Genomic DNA, 14,601 nt, shown 5'->3' on the forward strand with positions numbered 1-14,601 from the left:
TATGCATAGATGGCCACCTAGTGTTGGGCCCAGATGTTTGCAGTTTGTTTTGTTGTAGAAAAGTCTTTGGAAGTCACAGGATAGGTGACTCCTCCTTTGGATGATACTGTGCATGGGCATCGACTCCATCCCCAGATTGTTTTTTTCCGCCACCGGGCTCGGATGTGTTTCCAGCGCTCCGTGTTGGAACCGATTTCCGTCGGCGCACAATCCTCACCAGCTTCGAGAATTCAGTTTAGAACGCGTTTCCGATCAACGCTACTCTATCAACATCCAGGACTTCGATTTCGGTCGCTGTCAAAGGCCTTCGGGCCCAACTAGGCCGCGACTCCAGCTCATGGAAAGGACGCCATTTAAAAAGTGTCCTCAATGTAGGTCGAAGTTTCCCCACAGTGACCTTCATGAGGTGTGTAACATTTGCCTCTCCCCGGAGCACGAGGCCAGAGACTGCTCTGCTTGTGCCTCCTTCCGCTCCAAGAAGACGATCCGGGACCGAAGAGCTTGGAGAACAATGGCTCAAAGATCTTCAGCTCCGAATCCAGACGACATCTTTGAGGAAGGCGTCGACGTCCCAGAACAACATGGCGTCGACAGCAACTCCGAGGCAGAAGATTCCGATGTCGAGGACATCACTCCAGCGCAGCGGGTCGTAAGTAAGACCGTCGACCTCGACCCTTCCTCGACACACCCCAATAAGACACCGAGACACTGCTTTCACTGCCCCACCTTCGGGCCCGGCTAAGAAGCTAACAAAGCCTTCAGGCGACTCGGGCTCGAGTCGACCTCCACACGGTGCCGACGCACAACTACCGGCACCGAAAAAGACACCATCGGTTGCCACGCCCACATCGAAACCATCGGCACCGAAACAGGCAAGTACTATCTCGGCACCGAAACCAAGGTCCGAGCCAGGCAAAGCTTCGGATCTGAAGAAACAACCCGATCCAAAACCCTCATCGGCACCGAAAAATCAGTCGGAGCCGAAAAAACATTCAGAGCCAAAAACCAAAAGAAGCAACTTCGGTGCCAAAACCTTCCTCCACACCAAAAGATCACAGTTCTGCAGAGGACTTATTTCACTCGGACCCTGCACAAAAGACTTTGGTGAAAGATCCAACTACTGGTCGACTTTAAGCTCAAAGAAACGACCACTAGAAACACCAGCACCGGCTCCTCCTCCAAAGAAGAAGGACATAGCTACTTCCCCGCTAAGAGTGCCTTCCCCTTCTACTCAACCTATGCCATCACCACCTGTTCCCCTGCCACAGCATTCCCCTACACACTCTATCATACATGATGGTAATGGGGATGATAGCTCTGATAACATAGGGGGTAACCCAGATGATCCATCTATTCCCCCAGGCTCACCTGACCCATGGGACGATTATAACACGCCAGACGTTCCAAATGGCCCTCAAGATGACATGTACCCCTCTAGGCCTTCCCCGCCAGAAGACACTATGGGCTTTAATCAGTTGGTACACAGAGCTGCGCAATATCATGGGGTGGATATGCATACAGACACAGTAGAGGAAGACTTCCTACTAGATACATTTGACAATGTACAAAGATCTTCATCCATTTTACCCATGCTCAAAGGAGTGATTAAACACGCCCTGAGGTTTTCAAAGACCCAGTTAGAACTCGGGTCATTAACCCAAAATAGAGAAAAAATATAAAGCTGCACCATCAGAACCAGCTTACATTAAAGGCCCAGTTCCCCTAGACTCGCTTGTAGTCTCAAACGCACGCAAAAGGGCTAATTTACAAACGTCAGGTGAGGCTCCCCCCACCTGACAAAGAGTCTAAACTCCTTGATGCGTCAGGAAAGAGAACTGCCTCACAAGCAACAAACATGTGGTGTATCGCCAATACACACGCATTATTGGCACGTTACGACAGAGCACACTATGATGAACTAGAGTCACTGATGCAGCACCTCCCGGATAAGTACAAAGATATAGCTAATGAGCTTATCCAGGAAGGGAAAAATATTACTAACACCTCAAATCGTTGTGCACTTGACGCAGCAGACACCACCTCCAGGGCAGTTAACACAAGTGTTTTGCTGTGTAGACATGCGTGGCTGCGCATATCAGGTTTTAAACCTGAAGTCCAGAGTGTTATACTCAATCAACCCTTTGATGAGCAACACTTATTCGGACCCAATGTGGACGTATCTCTTGAAAAAATGAAGAAGGATACAGACACAGCAAAATCTATGGGAGCCTTGCAGTTGCAGGCTCCCAGACCTTCATTTCAATGCTCATCCTATAGAGGTAACAACAGAGGATATGCTTCAGACACACCTTCCACCTCCTACAAAGCCCCCACACAATCTACATATAGTAAGGGCTACCAAAGGGGTCGTTACAGAGGTAAGAACAAGGGCAAAGGCAAGACCAACAATTCCCGCTCTGCCTCCACCCCTACCCAATGACTCCCCTCCCTTTCCCCCGCCCCACTCCACTCTGGTCGGGGAAAGACTACAGCAATATCTACCAGCATGGGAAAACATCACATCAGACAGGTGGGTGCTTCAAATAATCCAGTCAGGTTACTGTTTAGAACTAACATCCACCCCCCCAAATATACCACCCAGACAGTGTCCAATGTCACAAGAACATTTGACACTGCTCAGACAGGAAGTGGTATCTCTCATGCAGAAAAATGCAATAGAAATAGTTCCAAAGCATCAGCACAGCAAAGGAAGTATGCTCAACAGCACCAAGAGTGTTTACCAAATGCCTAGCAGTCGTAGCAGCACACTTAAGAAGACAGCGGATTCACGTCTTCCCATATCTGGACGACTGGCTCATAAAAGCAAGCTCATACGGCCAGTGCGTACAACACACTCACGCCACAATTCTACTACTCCACAACTTAGGATTCACAGTAAATCACACCAAGTCACCTCTGCTACACTCGCACATACAACAATACCTCGGTGCTACAATAAACACCCAAAGGGCCGACCGTTCCTAGAGCCAGTTCCCAAAATAACCATGACAGCGGACGCGTTGCTCTCCAGCTGGGGAGCTCAACTACTGCATCACACTATGCAAGGCAGGTGGACACCGCAACTGAAGCTACTCCACATCAACCACTTAGAGTTGCTAGCTGTCTTTCTAGCCCTAAAAGCATTTCAAACTCAAATGTCAGGCAAAGCTGTCTTAGTCCGCACAGACAATATGACAGTGATGTACTACATAAACAAACAAGGCGGGGCACACACTCTGCAGCTCTCTGTTAGCACAGCAGATATGGAGATGAGCTATACCTCTAAAGATCTTCCTCTTAGCCCAACATGTCCCAGGAGTACAAAACACCATGGCAGATCTTCTAAGTCGACAGATACAGCAGATCCATGAGTGGGGAACTTCATCTGCAAGTTCTTCAACTGTTTTTCCAAACGTGGGGACAGCCTCAGATAGACCTCTTCGCCACCCACGAAAATGCAAAATGCCCAAACTTCGCTGCCAGATACCCACACCCATTGTCCAAAGGCAATGCGATATGGATGAACTGGTCAGGACGATTTGCGTACGCTTTTCCTCCTCTCCCACTACTTCCATTAGTGGTACGCAAACTACAGCAACATTCCCTAACACTCATTCTAGTTGCTCCAACTTGGGCCAGACAACCGTGGTACACCACACAGCTGCAACTATCTGTGATGCCACACCAAAAACGAAGCCTATCTCCACGCCTATTAACACAGAACCATGGAGAGATCAGACACCCGGACCCAGCTCAGCTCAACCTAGCGATCTGGCTCCTGAAGTCATAGAGTTTGGTTACCTTAACCTTCCTCAAGAATGTATGAACGTCATCAAAGAAGCTAGACGTCTCACTACCAGAGCATGTTATGATGCTAAGTGGAAAAGGTTTGTGATATACTGTCAAAACAATCACATAAACCCCCTGGATGTGTCTATTCAACACATCATAGGATACCTCCTACACCTTCAAAAGTGTAACTTAGCATACACATCTATATGGTTACACCTTGCTGCTATAGCAGCATACTTACAAAATAGACAACATCTATCTCTTTTTAGAGTACCAGCTATAAAAGCTTTCATGGAAGGGCTGATAAGAATAATCCCTCCCAGAACACCACCTTCACCAGTGTGTAACTTACTTAAACGTCGTTCTCACACGTCTCAAGGGGCCGCCCTTTGAACCTTTACACAAATGTGAATTGCAATTCCTAACTTGGAAAGTAGCTTTCCTAGTAGCCATTACTTCTCTTAGAAGAGTAAGCAAACTGCAAGCATTTACCATTCAAGAACCTTTCCTGCAAATGCATCATAACAAAGTGGTTCTTCCTACTAATCCTAAATTCCTTCCAAAAGTCATTTCACCATTCCATCTAAATCAATCTGTGGAGCTGCCCGTATTTTTCTTGCAGCCACAAACAGTCGCTGAAAGAGCTCTACACACTTTAGATGTTAAAAGAGCGCTACTTTATTACATAGAAAGAACACAAAGTTTTCGCAAAAGAAAATAGCTTTTTGTGTCCTTTTCACCACCACATAAAAGAAATCCCATATTAAAATCTGGAATTGCAAGGTGGATTGTCAAATGCATACAAATCTGTTACCAGAAAGCCAAGCGTACGTTAACAATTCCCCCAAAAGCCCATTCTACAAGAGTTAGGGGCTTCTCTGGCATTCTTAGGGAACATTCCCTTAGATGACATATGCAAAGCAGCTACATGGTCTACACCGCACACATTCACAAAACACTATTGTGTAGATGTGCAAACTAAGCAACAAGCCACTGTGGGCCAGGCTGTACTAAAATCTCTATTTCAAACAACTGCAACAGATAGGGGTGGTCACCGCTAAGGTGGGTACTGCTATACAATCTATGCATAGTGTGTAATCTGCAGCTCATATGCCTCGAACGGAAAATGCTACTTACCAGTATGCATCTGTTCTTGGCATGTAGAGCTGCAGAGTTACACACGCCCACCCGCCTCCCCAGCTACCTTTATCTGTTCCAGTATTATCTTAATTAGATACAAACTACATGGACATCACTACTTCTTGTACAGCTCCATCACTTCCCTAATAGTGAAAAACAATCTGGGGATGGAGCCGATGCCCGTGCGCAGTATCATCCAAAGGAGGAGTCACCTATCCTGTGAATTCCAAAGACTTTTCTACAACAAAACAAACTGCAAACATCCGGGCCCAACACTAGGTGGCCATCTATGCATAGTGTGTAACTCTGCAGCTCTACATGCCAAGAGCAGATGCATACTGGTAAGTATCATTTTGCTTAACATACATTGTTATTCTTAAGCATCTTAACAGTCCTACGTTATGGCGTTTCCATTTGTGCAATAGCTGATCTGAAACATTTATTGAAAAAATAAAAATCGGCTGCAACATGCCTTGTATCAGACACAAGACTACCTCTTCATTCCATGTACTAAAATGCCCACCATTTTTCTAATTATTTTCCTTTCTAGCCATCTATAGAAAGAAAAATGGAGACTATTTTATTCTTGGTAGTCTCCCTTAATTGTAACGTGTTTGTTTAATTGTGGCTCATGCATTTATGGTAGTTCTGTTCCAGAATTGTGGCACAGAGGAATTTGTGCTAGATAGCTTTCAGGCAAGTACTGTGCCGTCTCCAAATAAACTTCTATTTATTCACCGTTTGGACCTGATTTCTTTGAATATACCACTTGTGAGGAGTGATACTTATTGCTACTATTGCCGCCACAGGAGTGGTCACATCATCTTGAGGATATTATGAACCCAGCAGCAATAGTTACTTTATTACAAATGAGCTCTTTTCTGAATATTTCTGGGCTATAAGTGTTTATAGGCTTCTGGAGCATTTGCAGAGTCCACAAGAAGTTAGTTTGAGGTACTATATTTTACATGGCTTGGACTTACCACAACTTGGCTTTGGTTGGGATTATTTGGATTTCAATGTCCTGTGTCCTGTGGACCGTGTCTGTTAGCAAGCCCAGGAGCGAGGCACCCCTGACGCGAGGTCTTTTAGAGCAGCAAGGAGACGCGAGTTATTCCCAGATGCGGGGCAAAGATGTGAGGATTTCTCATCAGCCGTGGTAGATAAAGTGTCACCCTGTATGATGCAGTACATGCTACATGTCGTGCACACAGGCGCCATTTTAAATGGAGCGCATGGTGTTCATAACGCGGATGCGCACAGCTTGTGATATTAATGCTATATGGGGATGCGCACCGCTGTGCATCTGTGAGCTGTTTTTTTTAACACTGATCCACAGCTTTTGTTCCTGGAACTTGTGGTGATATATCAATGCGCATGGCTGCGCATTGATACATTTTGAATACTTTGAAATTACTTCACGCCCAGGCACCCGGCTATTCATTAAAGATTGTACATTTAAGGCTGTACATTGGTATCCTTTACTAGATACTACCATATTAATCTTTGCATCTTGACCACATACTTGAGCAATGTCTGTGTAAGGTACATTATTGTGTGGAACTGTGTCCCATATTTACTTTTTGTTTGGGGGCGTGTTTATGTATATTTATCGTTAGTCTATTGTATTATCCGCAGTCATTATGCAGTTTGAACCGCCTGCTGAATTTCTGCAATCTAAAGGTGAACCTCCTAATCCATAGGCCAGATGGAAGGAGGAATTTCTAACGTACCTTAAATCTATTAATTGAGATAGAATGGGGGCTGAGAGGAAGAAAAATATTTTACTCCATTGTTTAGGGTCTAAGGGACAAGAGGTGTTTAGAACATTACCCCAAGTTGCTTCTCAGGAAGGGTGTGAACTCTGGCAGAACCTACGCAGTCGCCGTCGGCTACACGCCCTTCCCGGGTCCATCGGCGACTCCAGCCCAGCTGCAGGAATTTCTGTCAGTCATGGCCCGCCCCTTTGGTCCGTAGAGACCCGCCGGCGTGCAGTCTGGGGGTCCTCGCCCTTTACTGTCGGCGGCTCCGGCATCACTGTGGGCTCCGGCACCGCAGGGCCTCCATGGATCCAGGCCTGGATCTCGGTCGACGCCGGTTGACTTTGTGACACCTCCACCAACGTCGACCCCCACCGGCACCACCTCCGAAGTCGCCTATGCCACCGTACGACTTTGTTACCGGTGTCAGCCCTGATGTGCAATTCCAACGCTGATGGGGCCTTTCTAACCCTATGTCCAATCTCCTTTTTTCCAGCCTGTACATCAGCCTTCGGAGAAAGGGGAGGACTGTGAGGGGTTTGAGGACCCTCTCATAGCTCAGCGTGAGTATGACCCGGACTGGGCAGAGGAGCTGGGGGATGACAGTGGTCTTGACACCTCTCCTGACCTAGGCATGCTAACTCCTCCTACCGTGGCTATGGAGGGGGTGCTAGTTACGCAGTGGTGTTGCGTAGGGTGGCGGAGGCTCTCCACCTCCAACTCCCTACAGTGGCCATCAGGACTAACCTCCTGACAGAAGTGCTTCAGCCGGCGGCTACCTCTGCGGTATCACAGCTGCCTTTTAATGGTGCACTTTCTGACATTCTTTTGGGCACCTGTGGATAGGAACGTGGCCTGACGCCATAGCCCGGCCCCCGGTGACCCACTTTTCCTCTGAGAGCTTAGTTGTCCAAGCCTCAACATCCCAGAGCGCATTCCCTACTCCACCCCCGGACAGGGAATCCAAAAGACTGGAACAGTTTGGGAAGAAGATTTTTTCTTCCGCCAGTTTAGGGCTGTGGTCTGTGAACACCACATGCCTCTTGGGGCCGTTATTCCCACTCTGTGTGGGATACGATGGTGCAAGTGCTGCCTCAGTGTCCGGAGGAGGCCCGGACAGTGCTCTCTCAGGCTATTTCTGAAGGGAGCGATGCAGCCAAGTTCACAATCCGTTGTTGCCTTGACAACGCCGACTCGCTGGGTAGGGCGATTAACACGACAGTGGCGCTCCACCTCCAGGCCTGGCTGAGGACAACTGGCTTGTCTGGGGATGTCCAGAACACTCTCATGGACATGCTCTTTGATGTCATTTGCCTTTATGGCAACAAGGCAGATAGTGCGTCGGAGCGTTTTAAGGACTCTCTCGCTATGGCCAAGTCCTTGGGCCTTTCGGCCACTTGCCCTCCTCCGCCTTCTGCTTTTCACTCCTTTCGTGGCCACGGAAGGGTCGCCTCGACATGTTCGCTTAAGAGCCACAGGCCTGCGCAGCAACAGTCCCAGCGCGGCCGCTGACGTGGGACCCACCGAGGTGGGTCCGGGGACCAGCGGGCGGGTCAGTCCACCTCCACCCAGGCCACCACTGCCTCCTAACCTTCCTAGTCCGGTCTTTCAGGCCCATCAACAACAGTAGGTGGCAGGATTCGCCATCACCTCCCCTACGGGTGCACCATCACTACGGACTGGTGGGTTTTACAAATAGTCTGGAGGGGCTACTCCCTCCCCTTCGAGACTACCTCTCCAGCAATGCCACCCCAGTACCACCACATGTTATGGGATCACTTGGCACTACTTCAACAGGAGGTCGTGGCCCTCTTGGGCAAGGGGGGCATTGAGCGCATTCCTTGCGTCAGAAGTAGGACGTGGTTGCTACTCCCACTACTTTCTGGTGCCCGAGAAGGTATACAACCTTTACCACGCAACTTTTACCACGACCTACCTTTACCACGCAACTTTTACAACGCAGGACCCTTTACCACGCATACCATTACAACGCTGGTATTTACAACGCAGCTACCTTTACAACGCATACCATTACAACGTAAGTATTGGTAAGTATATAATTTTATTTAAAATATTTTAGGTTTTGGTTTTGGGTAAATGGGTATTTTTAGGGTTCAGGGTCAGTTTTCAGTTTTTGGGTAAAGGGGTATTTTTAGGGTTCAGGGTCAGTTTTCAGTTTTTGGGTAAAGGGGTATTTTTAGGGTTCAGGGTCAGTTTTCAGTTTTTGGGTAAAGGGGTAGTTCGAGGCATGTGGGCTGCTAAATTCATATCTTAGCATTAGATCGCCGCCTAGTGTTGGGCTCGGATGATTGCACATTGTTGTCCTGGAAGAGTCTTCGAAGTATCCTGAGATAGGTGGCTCCTCCCCTGGACTACAGTGCGCATGGGCATCGGCTCCATCCCCAGATTGTTTTTTTCCGCCATTGGGTTCGGATGTGGTCTCGACGTCTTACTGTCGGAACCAAGTAAAACTAACTTTTAGCGGCCAAAAGGCCTCGATTTCATTGCGTCGGTATTGTCTGCGCACGGTCTCGAGTCTTCCGTCTCTTGGAGCCGGAATAAGCAGAGTTTTCTTCGCTCTCTGAACTTTGAGGCCTTCTCATCGCGACACGACTGCAAGCCTTTTCGGACATGGAGCGGAGCCCGTTTAAGTACTGCCCGCTCTGTGGGTCCAAGTACCCACACATCGATCTACACCCCGTCTGTAACAAGTGCCTTTCGCCTGACCACGACGACGGAAAGTGCAAATTGTGTGCGCAGTTCCGCTCCAAGAAAACTCTCAAGCTTCGGCGCGCGGTGCGCTTGGAAGCTAAGCAAGCGGCCCCGGATCCGGAGAACATCTTCGGCGACCAGGACGAAGAGGTCCAGGGTCACCATCTACAAATCTCCCCACCAGAGACGGAGGTCGAGGCGGATCCGGGAGACGACGACGGAGTCGCGGGTCAAGGCCTTGAATACGTCGAAGAGGTAGGAGACGACGATGAGATTTATGGGGCCGCGGCAGACAGCTCGGGGGACGAGCTCTGCCCCGAAGGTTACGAAGATACCGACCGGGACACGGGATCGCCGGTCGGCCTTACCCAAGACCCGTTGCCGCAAGCCACAGCCCCGCCTTCGGGCCCGGCTACGGACTCACTTGCTGAGCAGACTGTTTCGAAAACGAAACTGAAACCATCGGGATCGACTAAACCTAAAATGGCCGACCCGAAAACGAAACCGAAACTTAAGGACTCGAGCGTCCCTAAGATGGCTGCCGTGCCGGTGAAAAAGACGGTGCCCGCTACCCCATCGGCTCCGTCGACCTCCGGTCCGCAGAAGCCGAAGAAATCCGTCGATTCCGATGCTGCAAAATCGAAACCGACGCCTAAGGAGGGGTCCTCCGAGAAAGATGGTCGGCACGGGTCAGCGGCTCCGACGCCGTCCAAGCCCGCCAAAGTCGGCTCCAAGGAGGCTACGCACAAGAAGTCTGCGCCCCGGAATCAGGAATCGGAGGCGGTGAAGGCGGGTTCCGCGCCCAAAGCGCACAAGGCCCACAAGGACGTCGGATCCGAGGGACCGATCAGACCATCCTCGTCAGCGACGAAACCCACTGTGAGTGAGACGTCCCTCATCGCTGACTCACTGCAAAGAATCAGAGAGAAAGCCTTTGCCCCGTCGGCTCCGATACCATCGCCGCAGCCGCAAAAGGACACTCCAGCAAAGCCTTCTGGAAAACTTCTCTTTCTTTTGCCACCTAAGGAGGCGCCGAAAGCGTTTTCAACCAAACCGGCTCCGAAACAAGTTTCTTCGCCGGCTGGCCCGCTTCCACGTCGGGTACTCGAATCAGAAGACGATTCAGAGCATTTCATCGACGCTGACACAGGCAAGCTGACCCTCTATAAGAGGAAAATCACTTCGGAGCCAGTGGACTCCTATGTCATCCCACTGAAAAAGAAGAGGGTGCCCCTTGACGCCTCAGGCCTCACGGAGCCAATCCAGCCTCCTCCAAGACGGAGCCCTACTCCCTCCCCAGAACACTCTGCGGGTGAGGGGTATGATGAGGACGAGCAGTACAATTTCCCTATCGATGAACCTGATGCACAACCGGATTCATACGATGACACTGGTGACCAGAACACCCAGGGTGTGGGGCAGGACCCGCAGCTCTTTAATGCACGTGCATCCCCGACTGAGGACTCAGCAGGCTTTCATGCACTACTTGAAAGGGCGGCAGCCAATCATGATGTGGACATGCATGCCGACCCGGTTGAGGAAGACTTCCTTTTCGACACCTTTTCAGTCTCTGAAAGGACAGTAAAGACACTTCCTATGCTAAAAGGAGTCCTCAAACATGCTGGGGACATTTTTAAGGAGCCTACAAGGGCGAGAGTGGTCAACCCTCGCATTGAAAAGAAGTACAGGCCTGCACCTGCGGACCCCGCCTACATCCGGGGACAATTGCCACTGGACTCTCTTGTGGTCGCCAATGCCAGGAAGCGTGCCAACTCCCAGACAACGGGTGAAGCTCCTCCCCCGGATAAGGAGTCCAAAGTGCTAGAGGCAGGGGGCAAAAGAGTAGCTGCACAGGCATCAAACTTTTGGCGCATCGCCAATACACAGGCGCTCTTGGCGCGTTACGATAGGGCACACTACGACACCCTAGAACAGGTTGTACAACACCTGCCTCCACAGTTCCAAGAAGCTACACAACTGCTCATTAACGAAGGAAAGCTAATCTCAAACGCAGCCATCAAGTGTGCGCTTGACGCTGCAGATACAGCTGCTAGGGCTGTCAACACTAGCGTTATGCTGAGACGACAGGCGTGGCTACGCATCTCAGGCTTTAAACCGGATATTCAGACTACAATTCTTAATCAACCGGTCAATCCTGATAGTCTGTTTGGTCCAGATGTTGACACCACCCTAGAGAAAATAAAAAAGGACACGGAAACTGCTAAATCCATGGGGGCCCTGCAGTCTCAACAGTTTCGTGGCAGCAATTTTCGTCGCTCAGGTGCACGTGGGGTCACCAGAGGACAGATGGGTCAACAATCCCAGTTCTCAAAAGGTGGAGCGCAATCCTCGTTCACGAAACAGAACAAGGGAGGTTATAGGAATAACAGCAACAGAGGTCGCGGCAGAGGAAACAACAACCCCCGCTCCTCTACTCCAAGCAAACAGTGACTCTCTGTCACTGCCCCCCGACCACCTAACACCTGTCGGGGGGAGACTGCAGCAGTTCCTGCCCGTCTGGAAAAACATCACCACAGACAGGTGGGTGAGACAACTAGTCCAGTATGGTTATTGCCTAGAGTTGAAGTCCACTCCACCCAACATCCCGCCAAGGCAAAGGCCTATGTCCGCAGAGCACTTGCTCTTATTGCAGCAGGAGGTAGTGGTGATGCTGCAAAAGGGAGCAATCGAGCAAGTGCCGGTGGGAGAGGAAGGCACAGGGGTATATTCCCTGTACTTCCTTATTCCAAAGAAGGACGGATCTCTCAGACCCATTCTAGATCTACGCCCCCTCAACCTGTACATACTATCGGAACATTTCCACATGCTTACACTGCAACAGATTCTTCCCTTGCTAAACCAAGGAGATTTCTTAGCAACCTTAGATCTCAAGGATGCGTATTTCCACATTCCACTACACCCGTCACACAGGAAATACCTCAGGTTCACTATTCAAGGCAGGCACTACCAGTTCAAGGTCCTACCCTTCGGAGTCACAACAGCCCCGAGGGTGTTCACCAAGTGTCTGGCGACAGTAGCGGCGCACCTCAGGAGGCAGAACATCCATGTCTACCCCTACCTAGACGACTGGCTCGTACAAGCCAAGTCAGAGCAGCAGTGTGCCGCGGACATGTCAACTACGATTCACCTTCTTCACGATCTGGGTTTCTCCCTAAACTACCCAAAATCGCATCTTCAGCCGGCACATGTCCGGCAGTTCCTAGGTGCAACGATCAACACCCTGACGGCCATGGCTCAGCCAAACCAAGTCAGGATAGACAGCATGCAGGCCCTGATCCAAAGGTTCAGGCCACAACACTCGCTTCCAGCGAGAGTGTTCATGCAGTTGATAGGCATGATGGCCTCCTGCATCTTCATAGTCCCTCACGCACGGCTACACATGCGCCCGCTCCAGGAGTGCTTAGCGAATCAGTGGACACAGGCTCGTGGACAATTGACAGACCTAGTGTTGGTTACCAGTCGGGCATACGACTCTCTGCATTGGTGGACTCCACACAACCTTTGCAAGGGCCGACTGTTCCAAGAGCCTGTGCCGCAGATTGTCCTGACAACGGACGCATCTCTCCAGGGATGGGGAGCTCATGTGCTCAATTACACAGTGCAGGGACTATGGTCAACGCAGCAACAAAAGATGCACATCAACTATCTGGAACTGATGGCGATCTTCATGGCGCTCAAGTCCTTCATTGTACATCTGTGCAACAAGGTCGTGCTAGTCCGGACGGACAACATGACCGCGATGTACTACATTCAAAAGCAGGGAGGCACCCACTCGCCACAGCTGTCTCATCTGGCTCAGAGCATGTGGAAGTGGGCCATTCAGAGGAACATTTTCCTCATGGCAGAACACCTCCCAGGAAAGGACAATCAGATGGCGGATCTGCTCAGCAGGTACAGCCATCAAATGCACGAGTGGGAGTTACACCCATCTGTCCTCCACCCGTACTTCCAGCAGTGGGGTCATCCGGAGATAGACCTGTTTGCCACAAAAGAGAACGCAAAATGCCAACACTTTGCCGCCAGGTTCCCTCACCCACAGTCGCAGGGGAATGCGATATGGATGAACTGGTCAGGCAAATTTGCGTACGCTTTTCCGCCAGCCCCTCTAATACCGCTGGTCGCAAGAAAGCTAAGGCAGCACAAGATGACTCTCATCCTAGTTGCTCCAACGTGGGCGCGCCAAGCATGGTACACCACGTTCCTCGAACTCTCAGTGGTGCCACATCAAAGACTGCGTCTCACGCCCAGTCTTTTGACGCAGAACCATGGAGAAATTCAGCATCCAGATCCGCAACAGCTCAACCTGGCGATCTGGCTCCTGAGGTCCTAGAGTTTGGGTACCTTAACCTGCCTCCAGAATGCATGAGCATCATCAAGGAGGCGAGGAAACCAACTACTAGAGCATGCTATGCTGCGAAGTGGAGGCGTTTTGTCATCTACTGTACAGCCAATGACATCAACCCGCTTGATGCATCTATCCCCAACATCATCTGCTATCTGTTGCATCTTTACAAGTGCAATCTGGCGTACACTTCCATTCGGATACATCTATCCGCCATAGCGGCTTATCTTCAGAACAGGCAGCACCTCTCTGTCTTCAGAGTGCCCGCCATTAAAGCCTTCCTTGAAGGTCTGAAAAGAGTCATTCCCCCAAGGACACCGCCAGCTCCAGTGTGGAACCTCAATGTCGTCCTCACCAGACTGATGGGACCACCATTTGAGCCACTGCACTCGTGTGAACTCCAGTTCCTTACGTGGAAAGTAGCTTTCCTTATAGCTATTACGTCTCTGAGGCGTGTCAGTGAGCTGCAGGCGCTCACAATCCAAGAGCCATTCATTCAAATTCATCCAAATAGGGTAGTGCTACGCACTAACCCCAAATTCCTTCCAAAGGTGGTGTCACAGTTTCATCTAAACCAAACTATTGACTTACCAGCATTCTTTCAAAACCCGCAAACGGTGGCGGAAAGAATGCTCCATACCTTAGATGTACGGAGGGCGTTGATGTACTACATAGACAGAACACAACCCTTTAGAAAGACAAAACAACTCTTTGTTGCCTTCGCACCACAACACAAAGGCAACCCAATTTCCAAAGCAGGGATAGCCAGGTGGATTGTTAAGTGCATCCAGATATGTTATCAAAAAGCCAAGCGCACTTTAACAATACCCCCCA

General features: G+C 50.0%; 1 protein-coding gene across 1 annotated transcript in view; it reads left to right on the forward strand.

Moving 5' to 3' along the window:
• The window catches only part of FRAS1 (Fraser extracellular matrix complex subunit 1), a 1,313,599-nt gene that overhangs the window by 631,454 nt on the left and 667,544 nt on the right, over positions 1 to 14,601 (forward strand). The window lies entirely within an intron of this gene.

The sequence above is a fragment of the Lissotriton helveticus genome, chromosome 2_1 (genome assembly GCF_964261635.1).
Source record: "Lissotriton helveticus chromosome 2_1, aLisHel1.1, whole genome shotgun sequence".
In the NCBI taxonomy this organism is placed as follows: domain Eukaryota; kingdom Metazoa; phylum Chordata; class Amphibia; order Caudata; family Salamandridae; genus Lissotriton; species Lissotriton helveticus.